Source organism: Rhinichthys klamathensis, unplaced genomic scaffold (assembly GCF_029890125.1).
Source record: "Rhinichthys klamathensis goyatoka isolate OS25496 unplaced genomic scaffold, OSU_Roscu_1.1 h1tg000123l_1, whole genome shotgun sequence".
Taxonomy (NCBI): domain Eukaryota; kingdom Metazoa; phylum Chordata; class Actinopteri; order Cypriniformes; family Leuciscidae; genus Rhinichthys; species Rhinichthys klamathensis.
In genome coordinates, this window is record NW_026606660.1 from 9,965,917 (window position 1) to 9,989,217 (window position 23,301).

The 23,301-nt window shown below is 41.0% G+C and overlaps 1 protein-coding gene across 2 annotated transcripts in view; it reads right to left on the minus strand.

Moving 5' to 3' along the window:
- Positions 1–22,419, minus strand: part of snap25b (synaptosome associated protein 25b) — a 54,995-nt gene extending 32,576 nt beyond the window's left edge. The window contains exon 1 of one of the 2 annotated variants that reach the window (XM_056256157.1): positions 22,299–22,419. The gene's annotated coding sequence lies outside the window, so the exon portion shown is untranslated. The remainder of the gene's footprint in view (positions 1–22,298) is intronic. The other variant, XM_056256156.1, reaches the window with a different exon arrangement.
- Positions 22,420–23,301: the final 882 nt, after the last annotated feature.

Below are 23,301 nucleotides of genomic sequence, written 5' to 3' on the forward strand. Positions count from 1 at the left end.
TAAAACATTATTAAAAGGTAAGCAGTCAGCAACAAAATAAGAACGAATAATCAACTTACAAATAAATACAATAGAACAAAGAAAGGCTACAAATTACTGGATGAATTAAATATAGATGGATCTTTTGAAAGTTGAAAAGGGTAGACTATTTAGTCAAGAGCCATTGACATCCGACTAAACTACAAACCTTCCACTGATGTCTGTTTAAAGAGATGTGCTCGACCAGCTCGCGTGTCTGTGCTGCTGCGCGCTCAATCCACTGCGCGGTTTTCTCTGATGATCAGCTCGCGCACCACAGCTATGCATTACTATACACACGCTGCCTGGTAACGTTAGGCCTATCGGTTATTGGTATCGGAGCATTTTTATGAGTACATGAGCTCGGTATTGGTGCACCCCTATAATAATTCAAGCACTTTTCAAGTACCTCTTCAAAAATATGGCTGTTTTCAAGGGTTTTCCAGGAAAAAGTCAAATTCAAGTACTTCAAGCACTTTAAGCACCTTGTACGAACCCTGGAAAGACATGGACATCTTGGATGACATGGGGGTGAGTAAATTATCAGCAAAAGTTTTTTTTAAAGTGAACTAATCCTTTAAAAGACCTATCAGCCTGCGCTATCTAGAGTTTCTTGACAGAATATTGTATGTCTTTTTGAACGTTCTTTTCACTGAAGAATCCTAAAGAATTTATCACGGTTTCCAACAAAAATATTAAGCAGCACAATTGTTTTTAACATCAATAATAATAAAAAATGTTTTTTAAGCACCAAAATCAGCTAATTAGAATGGTTTCTGAAGGAAGCTTTGTCATCACCCTTTAAAATATATTAAAATAGAAAACAATTTATTTTTAAATTGTTATAATATTTTTTACAATATAACAGGTTTTTTTAACTGTATTTTTGATTAAATAAATGCAGCCGTGGTAAGCGTAACAGACTTCTATTAAAAACATTACAAAAACCTTACCAACCCCAAACTTTTGTGTATCTATTGTAATTATTGCATTTGATTTATTTTATTGCTCATGACTCATAATGTGCTTTCAATCTTCACAAGGATCACAAAAGACATATTCCTTTAACTACACAACACACAGTTGGATGCAAAAACAAGGCTGAAAGCTATGTTACAAAAATATCCATTCTTAAAGCAACATCCAACAGAAGTGAGATTGTATGGTCTTTGAGATGGACACTAATGTGATTTTTCTCAATGGAAACTGCATCTTCTCCAAGTGATAAACAAGTTAGAGGTCCAGTTACACTGTATACGACGTCAGTCTCATCGATGTGCTTTCTCTCCATCTCTCACTCCATTACTATCTCTCCTGAGCCATCCTAATTCAGTATTCCATTAATAATGGATGATGTGTCTGATAGGAAACAAGAGCAATGGTTTTCTCATTGGCGAGCATAGCCTTGTCTCTACAAAGCCATGGATGCACAGGCCATCTTGTAAATCATTGTTCTTCAAGGACGTGGCTTATCCGCCAAACCGGCTTAGTTAATCCACACCCCAAGGGAAAAACTACATCGCCACCCAAACGTGGCAGCCGTGCGCGTACTTTGCTTTTCTTGTAATCCAGACAATCCAGAAAACAGTCATGGACTGACGTATCAGAACCAATTTTGGCCATTTTGTACTCAACTACAATGCATTTTATAGCAGTTAAAATGCCAATCATAGAGATCCTTTACCAGGCACACATCTTAATCATTTTCAATTTCTGAGGGAGAATTATGCAATCTGCAAGAATGAGGGTTCAATGAAAACACATTTGTATTAACCAAACCACACCAATAGATAGCGATATAAGGGCTTGCACATTGCAGTTCTCTCTTCATAATGCAAAAGGTCATTTCGTTTAGCCCTTTGGCAAATGTTGTGTCGTGCAAACCACCTCTGACGTGAAGGACAAGCACAAGGTTGATATATACGGCAACCTTGACATTGAGAAACAGGTTTGTTGAACTCTGGCCACATAGAAAACAGCAACACCGGTCTATCACATATGTGTCTTGTGATTATTATTTTGGAGGATATTGCCCTTTTATATTGATGAGTGAAAGCATAAAACTATGTTGCACAAATGACAAAAACTATACATCTATTTATACGTCCATTTAATAGGGAGAAAAGAAAAACCTTTAGTGTCTCTGAATATAGCTATTATTACTTCTGTGCTGTTGTCTCTATACAACATTTGCCATCTCCATTTGTATTCAGTGTGATGGTGATGAATCTTGACGATTATTATAAATAAAGACCTGAACCAGCACTGAACAGAAACATGGTTCAAAAGGTTTGGTTTTGAAATATTTTGATTCAGCCATCAAATCCATCTCGATTGAAAAGGACATATAATTTCATTTCTGCATCCAATAACCCTCAGTTCAACGTTTTAGCAGATTTTTCACAAACACCTTTGATAAAGAGCTGATGCAAAAGCGACCCTCGAAATGTGATGCTTAATGTTAACGGCAGACCAAAACCACATTAATGACTCAGCTGCTATTGTGAATATAAAATAAGCAGAATAATTAACACTGAGTACTCAAGAGTGATCTGACATTTTCACAGAACACAATATGTGATAAACAGCATCCAACCGAGTCTTACTTTGAGATATTAATGCAGCTATACAATAAAAAATACTACCGGTACTAAAAAATAAAGCAACAGAATCTGATATTTCATATACAGTACATTGAATTTGGTTTTTGTTGTTTTTGCCAAAATAACTTGCAATATGTATGATATTCCATCATGTAAGCAAAGTCAACAGTGATTACAAGGTGTTTGGTTTCATTTCTTTAACATGTTATCTAATTGATGACAAGTCTATTCTTGGGCTATGGTTAGACGTCTATTAAAATTTAACTGACAGTCTAAATTTTGCCTTGTTTTAGCTGGGCTGTGTTTGGGTGGCTATTAGACATCTTTTAAATGCAAAATTGGTGGCTGGGAACTAATGAAATAATGTAAGATTCATGTAGTTTTTGGAGCTCATTGTGATGGCAGATTGACCTCAAATGAGCACATTTTGTTTGAGCGAATCTTCGTGTTGCAAGCAATATCAGGTAGCCTAAGTGCTGACAAAGAAAAGACCAGGTGCTTCTTTTTAACACATCCCAGTACAAATCCCAAAAGCACATTGCTTGGCAGGATGTGTTACCCAGCACAGTTAAGAATAGCTTGCAATGATGAAACATACGATAAAAAAGACTGCCTGATGAAGGACAAAATGTTCGATGAGCATCCAACACAATGTGAGGTATTTGAAGAAGATGAATATGACCCCAGTCCAGACCCGACTAGATGTTACCACATCTACCTCCACATCTCACGAAGAGTGCAATGAATGAATCTCTTTTATAGCAAACAAGAGTCCACAAAAAGAATTGGATGTTAGAGATCAGTAGATAAACAGAGCCTGTCGCTCAACATTTCAGTGTATCCTCCAAAGAAGATCGACCTGCCGGCCCCTCCAGAGACCTGCTGCCTGATGTGTATTAAACCCGTCAGGCTGTGTCACATCGGCCATGCCAGATGACACAGGGCCACAGATTAAACCCACCACTCAAAGAGGATTTATGGCCTATTGGCTCTCTTTGCTGCAAGCTTACTGTGTCCCGCCCCTTCTGTTCAATTCACATAGAACAACTTATGAGATTCATTGAAATATATCTCTCATTCATATACATGTACCTGGACTGTCAATTAAACACATTAACTCTTTACACATTAACACATTAAACACATTAACATTAACTTCAACATAAATAGTTTGTATAATAAGTCAGTTAATGTATTTATGCTCCGTAAAAACATTTGAGATCATCTCGCTTGGCATTGCAGGAACTGGCTGTGACCCAAGAGGCAAAACTTTTAAAGATTTCGCTCCCCAGAAAACACTTCCAGCACAGTGTTATCTGGCACAGACATGAGTCTAATTATAGTCATATGTGATGTTTACTCTTGCAGAAGTGCCTTTATGCATGATTTAGTCTCATGCCACACCAAATGTTGCCTTAATATGCAGCACAATCAGATCTCATTCCACGCAAAAACCATGTCACAGGATATTCCAGCTGTGACCTCCCATCCTGAAGCTTATACTTCCCTGTATGTCGGTAAAAGCAAAGGTTTTTTTTCCCCCACTCTTCTACCATTACCTGATCTAGACAGCCATTAGACTGCAGATCCCATTCAGTTTAAAGCTTGATAACCATGACAACCAGAAAAGAAGGGGAGAATGAGGAGAAACAAAGGAAATCAAAAAAAAAACTTTTACAAACAAGGTTTCATATAAGATATATTTAAATGTTGAATTTGCAAGCCAACTCAAAATAACAATCAGGGTGAGTAAAGGACATAAAATAGATAGAGAGAAAGAGAAAATGGTGGGACATCCACGAGCAGATCCGTTTCCTCCCATGGCGGATAAATAGTGAATCCACTGGCTTTTAAAGGGAATGGGAGATGAGACTCTGGTTGGGTTATTACACGATACGGGCAAAACACACCCATTACTCATTAAGAGAATAGGGACAACCCTTTTTCCGACCATTTTTTCCCGTCATTAAACTGGCAATAATGGATTCGGACACGCCCTAAGTGCACTTGCGCCGTGCGCTTTAGACAATGCGCTTAGATCGTTAAAATAGGACCCTAACAGTGTGAATGTTCTTCAAAACATCTGCTTTTGTATTCCATGAAGAAAAGAAAGTTATGCTGATTTGGAACGACATGAGGAATTTTCATTTTTTGTGTGAACTATCCATTTAAAAAAATAGATTGCATCAATTGCACCATGAGAGATGGTCAGAAGAAGTAAAAAATCAACTCCATCTGACCCCCTGAGAGCTCTGCTACCTCTAATAATCAACTATTAAATCCTGCTCATCACAAAAACACAGCTCATCAAACCTAATCAGCCTTCCAGAAGACTACAGTTCTCCAAGGTGAGATAAAAAAACTGAGAAAGTAGGTTAGCATGAGTCGTGTGATTAAATATTTGACTGTAGCTGCCACGAAATTACCAGGTTCCATTCCTCAGACAGTTGTTTTGACGCTTACGCCGCTCCACAAGGTCGAACACAAAGGTCGGCTACAACCAATCCCCAAACGTAGACGTCTATAGAATTACGGAAAGTCAGGAGAATTGAATTCTGTAACTCCAGAGGAGGTATCTTAGCAGGAAGTGAATTGGCAGTGTTAATATCCTAATGTCAACAGAAATTCAGTCAAGGCTGATCAAATACTGTACCTCCATTTGGAAAACACACTGAAACACATTAATCATGCTCGGCGTTGCATTGAGAGGCAGAGTCGACTCTGAAAGTAGGACACGATCATGATCTCAGCCCTGTGATGGAGAGGATGTCACGTATAGCTCCTCTTTGTTTCTGTAAAATGCATTAAAACCAATATTCCAATGATACGTTTTCCCGTATCATGTTGCCCACGCTCTTCTAAAACAGATTTGAGATAAAAGAAAGCTTGAATTTTTTAATATTTCCCATTATGTTGACAATTTTCCATCATTAACATCACTAGCCTCCAATTTCTAATTTCACTGCAATTTAAAAATGATACTTTAATTCAAAATCCTTTAAAGACGCATGGCTTGTATAGGATGGTGAAGCCTTCGGAAGTGCATTGTGGGTCTTCAGATGTAGCTGTTTCTATGTCAAGTTCGGTGAAAATGTCAGTGCTGCACACTGTCACATCTGTCTCTGCCTTAATTCACAGTGCACTGCAGACATACATTATTCAATGAGAAATATGAGGTCAAGATTATTAATGTAACATTGTTTTTGTGTGGAGACACTGGGCTGAACATGGACATGACTGGCTCTTATAAAACTAACAATGCACTATAGGAATAAACAGGACCAGATTCTGTAGTGGTATTTAATATTGTGCATAATATCATATCTAAATATTAATCCTACAATGGATGGTTCAGACTCAAAAATCAGTTTATACATTCAAAGCTATTTTAATGACTTCTGTGGAACACGCACATGTTTTTTTTCATGCAATTAAAATGAACGACAGCAGGGGTTTTCAAGCTTGAATGAGTTTGAATTTGCATTGAATAATGGCTTAATTTTCAGTCTGTTTCTCAAACAAAAGCTATCAAATGGCTTCAAATTCTTGGAATATTTTGACATCCCCAGTATTACTTCACTTTCATTATGTTGAACATAGTGAAAATACTGGCCAAGATATATATATCTTGCTATCTGTTAGTCTATTAATCTCAAAAACACAGTCTAAAACCCTTCACAAGTGACTATCCTGAGCTGTGACATCAAAGACAGCAGATATGGGAAAATATAAGCCACAATTCATGCTTTAAGAGCCCTTCAAGAACATCAGCACTGGAAAGACATCTCATATAATATCAAGTAACTATTTACAATGTACACTCACCTAAAGGATTTTTAGGAACACCATACTAATACTGTGTTTGACCCCCTTTCACCTTCAGAACTGCCTTAATTCTACGTGGCATTGATTCAACAAGGTGCTGAAAGCATTCTTTAGAAATGTTGGCCCATATTGATAGGATAGCATCTTGCAGTTGATGGAGATTTGTGGGATGCACATCCAGGGCACGAAGCTCCCGTTCCACCACATCCCAAAGATGCTCTATTGGGTTGAGATCTGGTGACTGTGGAGGCCATTTTAGTACAGTGAACTCATTGTCATGTTCAAGAAACCAATTTGAAATGATTCGAACTTTGTGACATGGTGCATTATCCTGCTGGAAGTAGCCATCAGAGGATGGGTATATGGTGGCCATAAAGGGATGGACATGGTCAGAAACAATGCTCAGGTCGTGGCATTTAAACGATGCCCAATTGGCACTAAGGGGCCTAAAGTGTGCCAAGAAAACATCCCCCACACCATTACACCACCACCACCAGCCTGCACAGTGGTAACAAGGCATGATGGATCCATGTTCTCGTTCTGTTTACGCCAAATTCTGACTCTACCATCTGAATGTCTCAACAGAAATTGAGACTCATCAGACCAGGCAACATTTTTCCAGTCTTCAACTGGCCAATTTTGGTGAGCTCTTGCAAATTGTAGCCTCTTTTTCAAATTTGTAGTGGAGATGAGTGGTACCTGGTGGGGTCTTCTGCTGTTGTAGCCCATCCGCCTCAAGGTTGTGCGTGTTGTGGCTTCACAAATGCTTTGCTGAATACCTCGGTTGTAACGAGTGGTTATTTCAGTCAAAGTTGCTCTTCTATCAGCTTGAATCAGTCGGCCCATTCTCCTCTGACCTCTAGCATCAACAAGGCATTTTCGCCCACAGGACTGCCGCATACTGGATGTTTTTACCTTTTCACACCATTCTTTGTAAACCCTAGAAATGGTTGTGCGTGAAAATCCCAGTAACTGAGCAGATTGTGAAATACTCAGACCGGCCCGTCTGGCACCAACAACCATGCCACGCTCAAAATTGCTTAAATCACCTTTCTTTCCCATTCTGACATTCAGTTTGGAGTTCAGGAGATTTTCTTGACCAGGTCCACACCCCTAAATGCATTGAAGCAACTGCCATGTGATTGGTTGATTAGATAATTGCATTAATGAGAAATTGAACAGGTGTTCCTAATAATCCTTTAGGTGAGTGTATATGTTGCTTGCAAAATTAAATCTGTTAAAATACACAGCTACATATACGCTGCCTGGCCAATTTTTTTTTTTTAAGTCTATGATTGGATCATTATTGCAGTGATTATTATGTTTCTAGCATGCTGTATGTTTGGCAACAGTTCTTCTAACCCTAATTGATGGATGAGCTTTTCATTTCTTAAACAACCATGTAGGAAGACACATCATGGCCATATTCCAGGATGACAGTCAAGATTCATCAGGCTTTTTTTTTTTGTGAAATTGTGAAAGAATGAAGAATCATTTTCACACATGAATTGGCTCCTCTGAGTCCAGACCTTAAATTCATTGAAAGTCTTTTGGATGTGCTGGAGCCCGGCCTGGAGGAGACTTTACAGAGTGCTGGACTCCTGCATTGTCAATACAAGATCTTGACCAAAAATTGATGCACCTCTAAATGGTGTGATGTTATTTCCATCAAGAAATAACACGATTTAAGCCTGATGAATCTTGACATTGTCATCCTGGAATATGGCCATGATGTGTCTTCGTTCCTACATGGTCGTTTCCAAAAGGACACCTAATAACCAAATGATATAAGGAGTCCATACAATTCATTAATTTATGCAGACCAAAGCAAACACGAAAAAAAAAAAAACATTGCAGAAAAAAACATTGCAGAATTCAGTGTACAGTATGTGTACAGTGCAACAGCAAAGAGCTTGTTTAGAGCTTGTTCACGTTTTAGACATCTCAAGTTATAGATACTGAACAGGACATCGAGAAGCCAAAAAAAAACCTAATCCAGCCACGCACGGGCCTCAAATCTAGGCCCTAGCCCGGCCCTGCCCCGAGACGCTCAGGCCCTAGCCCGGCCCGTGTCCGACAGCTCATCAGAATGATCAGCCCGAGTCCGACCCGAGCCCGTAAAAAAGAAAAAGAAAAAAAAAGAAAGATAAACAGCCTGACCTATGTTGCAGTCAGTAAACCAGATATATTTTGTTTTCAATGGCAAAGTATTTACCGGTAAGTTTATTTTCATTTCTTTATAAAGTTAATTAAGAAAAAACAAAAAAAAAAATTATGACGACCAAGCAGCCGACAGCGAGTTAAACATGTTTGATCCATTGATTGATTTATAGCCTCTCAAATCAACACTTTACTTGGCTACAATAAAATCCATAGATATAAAACAACTTAAGCATATCACACAGACAGTTAACGTTAGTTTAAACGTTTATTGTCATTTTTGAAAAGCTGAGGCAAACTGCTCTGCTGCTCAGTCGCAACAGCGCTCGCAAACTAAATGAATTTATAATATAGGCTACAATACAGAGAATGCAATCTAAACAAATCAAATAAATTACATTAAAACAAACATGCAGGTTATCTTACCTCAAAAATCAAGTCTTCACTACAGAACATGGCCATTTCCAATAGTTTCCAACAGACTCATGAAAATAAAGTCCAATCAAACAAAAAACAACCTCCTCCTAACATGGCTAAGAACAGTTTTTAGAGCATCGTGAAGAAAAGGCACAGCATCCACAGTGGAAGGTTTTAATCCAGTCGTACTTTTTCCAGCTGCGCTGAAGTCACGCTCGCTACCATAGCGGGACACTAGAACGAGCCGGTCGCGCGAATCTCAGATCGCGCTGCCGGGAAACCTGTGTGTGTGTGTGTGTGCGTGAGCGTGAGCATGAGCAGACTGTCATGTGTCAGTCATATGTCAGTGTGATAGGTTATAAAACGTCTTTCTATGTTTGCTTTTCAATCGTCATCTTCTCATGTTTTATTTTAATTAATGTCTAAAATAGGCTATAAAAAAGATAAGCCTAAAACAGGCCCGAGGCCCGGCCCGCGTGTGAACTATGACGTGAAAATTGGCCCGAAGCCCGGCCCTAGGAGCATAAATAAGTCGGGGCCCGTCGGGCTCGGGCTGAAATGCAGGCCTCTACCACATAGACCTGACTGTGTATACTACAGTACACGGATCCATTCAGAATTACTAAACACAGCAACATACACACGATAGATAAAAACATTACCCTATGTGTTTGGAAACAACATGAATGTACTGAAATGTGTCTGTGCATAAATTCAAAGTGCGATCAGTGTGCACATAGCAATAGCAATAGCACATAACTAAACTACTAAAACTTAAACAAAAATTTTAATTATTAAAATAACTGAAAATTTGAAAATTAAAAATATGAATAAATATTATAATAGTATATGAAAAAAATACTGAAATAACAATGTTTTTTTTTAATGGTGTATGGTTTTATGGTCATTGATAATTTAAATAAATGATATAATATGTTATAAAAAAAAAAAAAATATATCAGAGAAAGCAGATGGAATGTTATTCTAAAGCTCAATGGTGACCCCCGTGACCAAAATGTGCTTGTCAGCATATTTACCCTGACCCTGTGCTTCCAAAGGTCCCGTCCTCCAACCCCACCATCTCACGATTTCCCATGCTCAGGGCTATGGCTTCATTCTGCTCAGTTCGCAAGGGACCATCTGGTCACATATGACCCTTAAACCCCTGGGCAATAACTCCAACACACCAAAGGCTTATCTCCATTAAAACCCTGATCCCAGGATCAAGGAGAGTCCCTGGAGCAGTGGCCGGCCCTCCACTGAGAAACTTTCTTCACCAGAGAGCTCCAAACCAGCATGATCCCATGTGTTGCTTTGAAGATATTGTGTCTGTATACAAAATCGGACATCGGTTTTGCATTTTTCTCGTTATGTTTGCAGACAGAATCCGTGGGAGGGGAATTGGTCCTAAATCAGTGGGAAAATGGAGAGTTTAACTGAGGGCCATATTTGTGCTATGAGTCTATTTTCTCTCTCCTTGCCAAAGGCAAGTATGAGGACAGCAAGCAAAGGTGATGCAGAAAGGTGGAATTCATTTATGACACAGGCAGAGTTATTTGTGCTCGGTAATTCCTGTTTGTTTTATTATTCATTGCGTTATCTGCTTTTTTGACTATGTATCAAATAGCTTTAATAAAAGGAGGGGAACACTTTTCCTAGAGGAGGTATTTTTAGGAGAAGAACAATTTGTTTTCTTACAGGCTTTGAACATAAGTCATGAATAAAATTCAAAATGCAACAACGGATCTGCATAAAATGCAAATGCACATCATTTTAATAAACTTATGTACCAATGCTTTATATTTCCTCTTTTAAGCTTTTAAGAGGAACAACAACACATACACTATAAGTTGTAATAAGTAAACCCGAATAAGTTGGCAAAACTCAAAAAATTTGAGGCAATCAGTTACCTCAATTTTGTTAAATGCTCTTAACTTGAAGTATTTGAATAAGCTAATTCATACAGTACATTTAACTTAAATTATCATGTAATCTCAATTTAAATATTTTTAGTTGTGAAAACACAACTAGCTATAATTAACTAATACAGGAAATGCTAGTTAAATGCTAGCTTGCTAATTGGTAACACATGGCTTTGATTAGCATAGCCATTGCTGAATGAATATGGCATTACAGAACATTCTCATCTGTTCTCAAACTAAGCTCAAGCTCCACTCATCACCATGATGGTAACCCCCCAAAAACCCAACATAACAGAAACTCGTCTAAACTAGAATAACAAAACATTAGCACCACTTAACATTAATCTTGCACAGAAAAAAACACATTATATAACACTTAATTTTAAGCATTTATTCTCCCTTTTGAGTGTCATGGCAAAGCATGCTGGGAAATAGAAATCCCAGCCCAGTCAGTTCATTCAGTTCAAGTTCATTATGCTCAAAACAATGAAATAATTCAGATTACTTCAAATGTGTCAGTTTCGTGAAACTCAAAAGAAAAAGAAAGTTCTAAATACTCAAAATTTGCCCTTTTCAAACCAATTAATTATTTTGAGCATGAGGGTCGTACTTGATATCCGGAGTGTGACTGTGGTTCAATATATAAAACTCCATGTGGCGAGCAGGACGAGGCCGAGGGCCGTGAGAGAACGGCACGGGGCCGGTGGCGTGATTACTAATGAGCGACACCTGCACGACGCATAAAAGGAGGAGCGACGACAGTGAAGATCGAGAGAGGACCAGGCCTGGACTATTTGATTTGATGTTGTGTTTTGTTGCAGTCGTCCCGCCTCCTTCCAATCACAACGAACTTTGCTACACTCTACCGCAATATGAATGCTACAAAAACTGCTACATACGGTGGCCGAGAGAGCTCAACGCGCTGCAACTGAAGAAAACACATGCAAATAGAAGAAAACACCCGCAAATTAAGAAAACATCTTCATCAGTTTCACAACACACGTGTGCTCCAAATACACACAACACCACCAAATACAGAAACGCGCTGCAAATAACACAGACCACAACGGAAATGTTTCCAGGGGAACCAAATAAGTGACGAACCCGGCTGGGACGTGCTGGCATAGATATCCATAAATCTATGCGTGCTGGTGCTTACAGCTTATTTATTTATTTGTGCAAAACATACAGAGATACAGTTTTTTACAATCACTTTGCACCTATTTTCAGATCCTTGATGTCATTTTTCAAAACTCTAGACACAAAACTCAAAACGGTTATCACTTGTAACACAGGCTGTCTAATGTTCAAAACATTGCATTGTGCATTCACATCTTTAAAGAAATCTTGCACTTGCACAATCATTGGTTCAAAAAACAAATTTACTGTGAAATACCATTGAAACATAACGTCTCAGGTTACGACTGTAACCGTAGTTCCCTGAGAAAGGGAACGAGACGATGCGTCACTTGACGCCTTGGGAACGCCCCCAGCGTGCATGCGTCTGAGCATCAATGTCAACTAGTCCAATGGAAAGAATGAGCGTCACGGGCGGGTGACGTCATGACCAGGAAGGGATAAAGGCTCACCCGGTGAAACGCGGCATTAGCTTCAAAAAGTCGAAGCAAGCCGATCACAGGGAAGCAGGAAGTATGGCAGGGTGACGCATCGTCTCGTTCCCTTTCTCAGGGAACTACGGTTACAGTCGTAACCTGAGACGTTCCCTTTCGAGGGAACTCTCGATGCGTCACTTGACGCCTTGGGAACGAGAATACCCAAAACGCCAGAATTCCAAGTACCTGAGTGTCAGTCTGTTGAAACTAAGCACTAAGCACCTGAGAACCTGGGGCAGCATCCAGGTCTAAGCTGTAAAACCTAACGAATGTGAGCGGTGAGGACCAGCCTGCCGCATCACAAACGTCTTGAAGAGAAACTCCGAATAGTAAGGCTTTAGAGGCCGCCATACCCCTCGTAGAATGAGCTCTGACCGCCAAAGGACACGGCAGGTCAGAGTACTCGTATGCAAGTGAAATAGCCTCAACTATCCACTTACTAACCGTCTGTTTAGAAGCAGGAAGACCCTTCTTAGGTGATCCAAAGCAAATAAATAACTGGTCGGACTTCCTCATTGACGATGTCCGATGAACATAAGTATCCAGTGCTCGCACTGGACACAAGAGGTTCAGCCTTTCCTGGTCCGCAGATGTAAAAGGAGGAGGACAGAAAGCCTGCAGCACAATAGGCCTCGGAGTCAAGGTCGGCACCTTAGGGACGTATCCCTGTTTTGGATATAAGAATGCCTTGACCATCCCCGGTGCAAACTCAAGGCAAGTGGGGGAAACCGAAAGGGCCTGAAGGTCTCCAACTCTCTTAAGGGACGAAATAGCTAGCAGAAAGATAGTCTTAAAGGTAAGAAACTTCTCTGAAACCGAATCTAAGGGCTCGAATGGAGCCCTAGACAGGCCTTCTAGTACTAAAGCAAGATCCCAAGCTGGCACCCTAGTGCGAGTTGCAGGCCTTAGCCTCAAAGTGCCACGAAGGAAATGTGTAATCAGGGGGTCTCGACCCAACGATGTACCCCCCACCAGGGCGTGGTAAGCCGCAATGGCCGCCACGTAGACCTTGAGCGTGGAAGGAAATAGACCTGACGTAAAGCGCTCCTGCAGGAACTCGAGTACTGTGTTCACAGAACAGTTAACTGGATCCCACTGATGTCGGTGACACCATACAGAAAAAACTCTCCATTTAAGCGCATATAGTTTCCTAGTAGCTGGAGCTCTGGAGCTTAGAATGGTCTCAGCAGCCTCAGCTGAGAGACCACTCTCTATGAGTTGGGCCCCCTCAGAGGCCAAACCCACAGGTTCCAAATTTCTGGTCGAGGGTGAAATATTGTGCCCCCGGCCTGAGACAGAAGGTCTCTCCTGATCGGGATCTCCAAGGGAGGACCGTCTAAGAGATGGATCAGGTCCGCAAACCAGATCCGACTCGGCCAGCGTGGTGCTACTAGCAGTAGGCTTATTCCGTACTGGCGGACTCGTTCCAGAACTCCTGGGAGCAGAGCAACAGGGGGAAATGCGTACAGACGTAGCCTCGGCCACGTCTGCACCATAGCATCCAGCCCCAGGGGGGCTGGGTGAGTAAGGGAGAACCAAAGTGGACAGTGCGTCGTATGCTGATACGCAAACAGATCCACCTCTGCTTGGCCGTAAAACTCCCAAATTTTCTCCACCGCCTCGGGGTGGAGTCTCCAGTCCCCTGGCCTCAGCTCCTGCCTCGACAGGATGTCTGCCCCAATATTCTGGTCCCCAGGAATATACACTGCCCTCAGGGAGAGTACCTTCCCCAGAGACCACAGGAGGATCTGGTGCGCCAGCTTGCAAAGCGGACGCGACCGCAGACCCCCCTGACGGTTCAGATAAGAGACCACCGATGTGTTGTCTGTACGGACGAGCACATGATGGCCCCTCAGGTCTGGGAGGAATTGCTTCAACGCATTGAAGACGGCCATCATCTCCAGGCAATTTATGTGCCAAGAAAGATGATGACTCCTCCACCGACCCTGAACCGAGCGGCCTTCCATTACCGCTCCCCAGCCGGTGAGGGAAGCATCTGTCGAGATCGTAACTCGATGGCAGAGAGCTCCCAACACCGGACCCTGGGTTAAGAACCAGTGTTTTCTCCATATAACCAAGGCACGAAGGCATCGCCGCGTGATCTTGATCATACGAAGTGGGTTTCCCCTCGGGGAGAACCCTCTGGTCCTGAGCCACCACTGCAAAGGTCTCATGTACAGCAGGCCAAAAGGAATCACGTTGGACGCTGCCGCCAAAAGACCCAACAGTCTCTCGAACTGTTTTACAGTGCGTGACTGGCCTAGCTTTAGCTCTTTGGTGGCTGTCAGGATAGCAGCTACACGAACGGGCGATAGAGTGGCCCGCATCGTCACTGAATCCCATACCACACCAAGGAAAGTGGTTCTCTGTACTGGAGAAAGCACACTTTTCTTGGCATTGAGCCTCAACCCCAACATCTGCATATGAGCGAGAACGATCTGATTTGAGTCACGATCTGCTTGAGTGTCAGCATCTTGAACTTGAGTTTCTGTACTGAACGATTTAACAGACGAAGATCTAAAATGGGACGCAACCCTCCATCCTTTTTTGGAACAATGAAATAACGGCTGTAAAAACCCGACTCTCTGTCGGGTGAGTACACCTGTTCTATAGCTTCCTTTGCTAACAGGGCCTTTACCTCTTGCTCCATTACCAGAGCCTGCTCGGGATGCACCACTGTGGGCAGCACCCCGTTGTAACGAGGAGGACGAGAACCAAACTGGATTCTGTATCCTTTCTCTACAATCTGCAGGACCCAACGAGAAATATTCGGCAGAAGCTTCCACGCTGCCAGAAAATTTACTAAGGGAACCAGCCTCTCGAGGCTGGTCTCTGGTGTTATCGAGACGGCTAATTCCGGAGCCTGAAACATAATGGCAGGAACTACCTGAACTGGCCGCTCTAAGGCCCCCCTCAGAGGGCGCGAAACCGATGCTGTGCCGCAGCATAGCATCAGCGACTCGCTGGAGACCGCTGCGCCCTGAAGCACCGAGGGTGGCAGGGTTGGCAGAACGGTCTCGTGAGGACCCCGAAATGGAACGGGCACCGTATAATGAGGTGTACACCGCTCCACTTCGGTCGGGGCTGTCCTCACAGGCCTGATGCATGAACATCAGGACCTTTTTTTTTTTGAACCGAAGCCTTCTTCGCCTGAAGAACGGTCCTCAGATCCGGCTTCGACTTAGAAGACTTCGGTTGAGAGGGTTGCGTCCGTCTCCAGTCTCTACGTGGAGGTGCACGAGACGCAACACTCTCTTTCTGATGCACACGATATGATGAGCTCGACGGCTGGGGCTGCTCACGCCCAGCAGCCCCAGGGGGCTGGACCCGGCGAAGGATAAACTTTTTAAAAACGTCAGCTTGTTTCTTTGACTCCTGAAATCTCTCGACGACCGCGTGGACTGCGTCGCCGAAGAGACCAGAAGGTTCAAGCGGAGCATCTAATAAAAAAGCTCGATCTCTTTCTTTAATTTCAGACAGATTTAACCATAAATGTCTCTCAGTAGCTACCAAGGCTGCCATAGACCGCCCAATTGCTCTGGCGGTCTCCTTAGTAGCCCTGAGAGAAAGATCGGTAGCCCGACGAAGTACACGAATATCGTCATGACTGACTCCCTCACTACTATCCAGATCCCCCAGCAGGTCAGCTTGATAAGCCTGGAGCACTGCCATAGTATGCAGACATGCTCCAGCTTGACCTGCTGCCGTATAAGCTTTACCCACTAACACCGAAGTGGCTTTGAGCGGTCTAGTGGGCAAAGCCGAGGCTTTCAGAGACGATGCGGGACCAGGGGAAAGATAACTGGCTAAATTCTCTTCCGCCTGGGGCATCGCCTCATAACCATACTCTTTCAGCCCTCTTATTCTCGAATAAGTGTTAACTTGAGGGCTGAAAAGACGTGATGAGTAAGGTTTATTCCACGATTTAGATATTTCATTGTGCAAATCGGGAAAAAATGGAAGCCCTCGTGGTGGAGATAATGTGGTGGAAGATAAAAAGCGCTCATCTAATTTGCTTTTAGGACGAGCGCCCTTCTTCTCAGATGGCCATTCAATATTTAATTTCTCTACAGCCCGCGACATAACATCCACCAGCTCATCATATGCTGGGGAAATAAATTGTGAATCTCTTTCCCCCATGTGTGTGCTTTCACTCTCCAAACTCATCGCATCAACCTCCTCGGAGGAAGAGCAATAAAGTAATGGAGGGCTCTCTCCCCGGGCGGAAGAAACCGCAGAGCGTGCTTCCGACACCGGGGGGAGAGCGTTGGATCTCTCGGGTAAGGAAGGAGAAAGAGCCCTCGGACCCGTCTCCAACCCCTCCGAAAGTTCCTTTTGCGATCCCCAGGAATGCAATCTCCGCGCTGCCTCAGCAGACGCGGGTCCTGATCCCTGCGGATCGCGAGCCTGCCCACTCTCTTTATCAAAGAGTGACAGGCGAGAGCGGAGCATGCGAAGCGGTAACATCTCACAATGCTGGCACTCAGCCCCCTCGAAGGCTGAGACCGCATGCTCCACTCCCAAACAAACGACACAAAGCTCGTGTGCGTCCCCACCCGTTAAATAACGCGGGCAGGGAGAAGCACACTGTTTGTACACTTGTTTAGTTTCCATCCTTTTCCGCAACAGACAACAGTAAATAGACAGAGACAAAATGACACAGATCGCTTTTGCTGAGACACAGAAGCTAATGCCGCGTTTCACCGGGTGAGCCTTTATCCCTTCCTGGTCATGACGTCACCCGCCCGTGACGCTCATTCTTTCCATTGGACTAGTTGACATTGATGCTCAGACGCATGCACGCTGGGGGCGTTCCCAAGGCGTCAAGTGACGCATCGAGAGTTCCCTCGAAAGGGAACTATAGATCACCCACACACAAGCAACCGATAGTTTCACTGTCATTGTTCGTACAATCATTAAATATTGTAGAACAAAATAGGTGATACAGGTTTCATTATGGCACATACTACATGTACAGTAAATACATCTCTGTGAAAGCACTGGAGTAGTAGAGAGAATACAGACATAGTGGAATCATTGAACAAAGTGTGTAATATATTAATGCAAAACACTACAGTACAATCACAACATAGGTTTATTGGAATCAAATCAAAACAAAAATATAAAATATTAGGCTACATCCATGGATTTTGTAGTCTAATTGGTTCATGCTCCACGCTAATTGGTGACAATGAATCTCGTTATCTTGAAACTTTCATGATTTACTGTAAACATGGAAGATTGTGTGTCTGTTTCCATACAACTATGCATTACAGTAAGAGTAATGCAACAGTTACTTGTCATTTTGAGCAGTTGTATCAGTTGATAGTTAGATCACTGTAAGGAAATGAATAGACACTCATTTGAAATGTAATGTGTGAATTGCCTTTTGAAATAGTAGTACTGTGATGTTACTGTAAGTTGTGTCATATTGAACAGGTGATTTTTGTTGAATGAACAAATGATCTAAGTTTTATGTGTATTGTATCCAAGCAATTGAGAAAAGGGTTAGAGTTTTGAAAAATGTGTATTTTGATCATTGGTTGTGAGTTTTGTGTCTAGAGTTGTGAAAAATGACATCAAGGTTCTGAAAATAGTAACAAAGTGATTGTAAAAAACTGTAAAAAAAAAATTATGACATACAACTTGTATACAATGTACAAAATGTATTAACAATCTGTTCAATGTCATCTGAATACAAATGAGAAAAGAACAATGAGCTGGAAACTAAAATAAATAAATAAATAAGATAAAGAAGAAAAACATGAAGGAAAGATATTTATCTATACATCAGTTACACTGTACAAATTGTTTCATGTTATGTTTAACAGCACACTAGAGCCCTGCTCCCTCCACAGTCCCACTTTAAGGGCTCTGCAATCTGCCCTTCGAAGGGAGTAGGGCATAGGGAAGCTCACGAGCAATAAGCCCAGCCAGGTTCGTCACTTATTTGGTTCCCCTCGAAACATTTCCGTTGTGGTCTGTGCTATTTGCAGCGCGTTTCTGTATTTGGTTGTGTTGTGAACTTTTGCAGCGCATTTCTGTATTTGGAGCACACGTGTGTTGTAAAACTGATGAAGATGTTTTTTTTAATTTGCATGTGTTTTTTTCTATTTGCACGCATGTTTTTCTATTTGCATGTGTTTTTTTCTATTTGCACGCTTTTTTTTCTATTTGCATGTGTTTGCTTCAGTTGCAGTACGTTGAGCTGTCTCGGCCACCGTAGCTACAGTCCGTAAGATCATGTAAAATCCATGGCAGAAATTTTAAAGCTGAAGAAAGAGTGAATAAAACATGAGGCAAAAGTACAGCAGCAGCAAAAAAAAAAAAAAAAAACTAGGCCAAAAAACACTGTACCATAAGAAGCCACAGGCCCCATGACATTATAAACAACATGTAGAGCACTATTAAAACGTATTCTCTGTGAAATAGTCATCTTGTAATATAAAACAACTCTTTTTACTTTCTCAGTGCACATGTAGTCTTGCAATGCAAAACATCAGTGCACGTTATTTGAACAAATAGAAATGTGCTTGTCTTTATAATCTTTAATCAAAAAGTAATATCCTGTTCCGCCTCTGCAACTATATTCCTTTTCGCCTGTTATCATGCATCTTTCTTACTTTTGAAGACTCTCCCCTCCAACTGCTTGGCTCCAAATGCTATATTTCGCACATGCCAAACAATTCCTACGGGATGAAATCAAGTCTCAATCTACATTTCTTCTCATATAAATGATCAGATAAATACTTGCTCAGATAAAATGGATTGCGAAATGACATTCAAAGCATAAACATGTGCAATGTAATTGTGAAAGGCACTACAAGAAATTGAGAAAATTTGTCTTTGGCCAACTATAAACTAAGACTTGTTCTCAACTGCAATGACAAACACAACATGACATGCAGCAGCAGCAAAAACATTCATAAAAGCAGGTTGCACAAACTTTTGAAGGATGCAACCCGTGTTTTTCCCGAAGACACACAGCAGATATGATACGGTCACGGAGAACAAGCCGTGAAATGTGCTGCGTTATCAAAGACCACATGTCCTTTTTTTGAAAAGGAGGAAAAAAAGATGAAAGTCTGCCCTCAGAAAATGTTTCTATTCTGGGTAAATGCCATAGATTACACACAGACAAGTGACGCAACCCAAAAGGACGCCACAAAAACCTGCTGAACATCGCTAACGTAAAAAAAAAAAAAAAATCAAGTATGGAATGATTATTCGAAAACTTCACGATTATATAATTGTCATATTTGTGTCAGAGCGTTGGCTGTGTAGTGCAGCAGCGTTCGGGAGGTTCAAAGCAATCATCTTTACCAGAGGGGATTACAGCTTTAAAACCAAAGTGAGTGTCCCATTCAGGAAGGGATAAAGCCCAGTGTACTAATCTGATGGAGCGGAGGTAGCTTGTACGAAGCCATCCATTAAAGCCACCAGCCACAGTCATTTATGTGGACTGCTAACTATCTCTCTGACCCTACAGAGGAGCCTGAACATGTTAGCATTGTGACGCCTAGAGCAGAACATGAGGCTGTCATGTGCACAGCATGGACGGCATTAGTCATCATGAAAGTCATCAAGGGAAGAGAACATTCCAGCGAACAGACAATTTGTATGCTGACTGTTTGACATACGGCGCCGTCAACACGGCCAATAAAGTCATATGCAGCCCAAGGAGCGTGTTATATCATAATCTCTGACTGATGTGATGTTTCTGTACAGGTCACAATGTAAAATTGCTTTTTAAAAAGGAAAAAATCATGAAACATTTGGCAAACAGCAGTTAATTTTGCCTTTCAAGGTTGTGTATAACGCTCCAAATCATTTCTAGCCCAAAAAAAACACATCTTTTTAAACACCATGTGTTAGGAAAACCAGCGCTGACTTCACGCTGTGTTGTCCCTTGGCACTGAACACACGCAGGTGGAGTGTGCGATCAAAATTTTCACTTTCACCTGCTTCAAGCACCTCAGTTATTCTCTAAAACTGGATCATATCGACACTGATCTAAAAATAAAATAACAATACGACACGTTTTCCTCAAACATCCACACGTGAACCCTAAAACAAAGTGTCTTTTTGTTGTCACCAGCCTCTCCGGGGGAACAATTCGGTGCCAACACCCTGTTGGAAGATATAAAGCTGTAAACAGACCTGATGACGAAGAAAACACACCCTGGCCTAGATAAACAGTTATGCAATCCGTACTGGCTACTTCCCCCTAAAACAGAAGAGTAATGCCAACATTACAAGTCCCAAGGCTCTGCTTGAGTCTGTTGGCTCACTGCACATGGAGAGATGTGATAAACTTTTGGCAGCTTTGATTGAAATAGAGAACAGTTAAACCTTTAAATGACCCCCCCCCCCCCCCCCCCCCCCCCAAAAAAAACCCCCAAATCTTTGTATTTTAATGCATGATTTGAGACTTCAATCACGTTATCATCTATCAACAAACTTTAAAAATCTTATATCATAATCGTAGTATTGCTATAAAAACATAACAGCATGGAGGGTAAGGTTATATAAAAATTCATGGTAAACTTTGCAAAAATTACATTGATGATCTTACAAGCATTATGGTATGGTATTTTGCTGACTGCATGTTATTAAAATCATGTAATGCTCATATATGAGCCATTAAAATCAGTTTTGACTGTAAAATGCCACACAATGACTTAAAGTTCATCAAAACAGGCCTCTCCATCAACTATGGTCAAAGATGGATATGAAAACAGAGCACAATGTTAATAAACAACTGCATTCAAATCACAAAATAATGCTGTAAATAATAATAACATAATATAAATGCAATACAAAACAATCCAATGCACATAACTGATAACCAAATAAAGCATAAAAAAGATCAAATTAACACTTTAAATTAAATCCATCAAATGTGATCCTTCACACAGGACTTCTCGGAACTCCCTTTTTCCATAATTTGAATGGTTTTTTAAGGTGATTTGTATGTTTTTCTTATAAATATATATATATATATATATATGTATATATTTTAACTTTATTTTACTTTAAAGGTATACATTGCTTAATTAAATATATATTCATATATAACAAAGCAACATATACATATCCACATGCTGTATTGTTGTTTTTACATTTTTCCTTTTTTTTTTCCAATAATTTATATATATATATATATATATATTAAGTTAAGTTACAGTTGACCAATTAAGAGGTTTTTAGTATAGCTAGGTACATTCTACCATTATTTGGAAAAAAAAAGATTTTCGACAGCATATGATTGCAAATACAGTCCAGAATAACCCTACTTGTTGTTTGAGAAAACATTCATTTCATAATGCATTTCATGCAAGTCTAAAAAATGGACATTCTGATTATTTCAATCTGCTCAAAAACTAGGACACTTCTATGATTAATTCGAAAGAAGACAGTTTGTTTGTACTATGGAGGCTTGACTTCCACAAAAGAATTAATTCGGTGTTTAAATAACTAGTTTTGTGCTTGTTCAGTCTATTTTTACTGTTTTGGCGCGCGTCTCTTAACGAGCGCTGTCCGTGGTGCTGAAATCCACACAACAGGCACGAGCACGAGCCGACGCTTTGAATCGCTCAATTACAGCTCTGATATATATCCCCGAAACTTCTTCGAAAATAAAAACGAAAATTACACCATAACAAAAATTAACAAACTAAACCTGTGGGATTTAAGCGTCTACAGCAAAAGCTCGGCTAAAAACAAAGAAAAACACCTACCTTGCACTCGATGAACCACGTTGGGGATGTTACTATCGCCTTGCCTCCTTCAGCACTGATTTGGGTCACCTAGTGCTTGTGCACACAGCTCTAGAGTGAGTGAGTGAGTGAGTGAAAAAAACTCAACCCTCATCAAAGATGGCGTGCCGTGCCCCCACCTGACGTCATAATGACCCTCAACACTAGGGCGTGCCCATACAGCCTCGGAGTGAGTGTAAATAACCCCGCCCTCATCCAGGATGACGAGCCTCTCCAACGTCACAATGACCCTCAGCACTAGGGCGAGGCTGCTATGGGATTTGGAACTCATTGATCCCTGCTATTTGTTAAATTGGAGTGCATGGGTTCAGTAGGTTGTTTGGCTCCATATTATTTATTGTGATTGCAAAATGAAGCATTTTCCTTCTCATTTAACACTCTAGTAAATGACCTTGGGGATCACCTAATAGTGGCCTCAGAGAAGTGTTCATCAACACTTTTGACCCCAGGGTCACCCACAAGACAATATTCAAAGGCAACCTTCTGAAACTGGGAGCATCAATAGATTAAAATTGCATTCCAGATATTTCAGGAGCTGTTTATTCTTCAATAAATAAAAAAAAGACAGTTGTTGAAAAGCCGAATTACAAATTTTCCCATTTTGGTTGAATTTGACCATGTCGTCAGTTCCCATAGCCTCATTAAATATTGTGTTTTGCATACTATATGCATTCACTCTTAAAAATAAAGGTTCCACAAGGGGAGTATCATATGGCGATGCAAAAGAAGAACCATTTTGGGTTCCCTATAAAGAACATTTCTTTGAATCATTTAAAAGAACCATTTTTAGTGTGACAAACATTTTAGAACCTTTTACACTAAAAGAGCCTTTTGTCTAATTAAAAGATTCCACTAATGGTAAAGGTTCTTCATGGAACCACTGATGCCAATTAAGAACCTTTATTTTTAATGGTTTAAATGTTATTTTATTGTTAATCTAGACAAAATGTTCTCCTTATAAAAT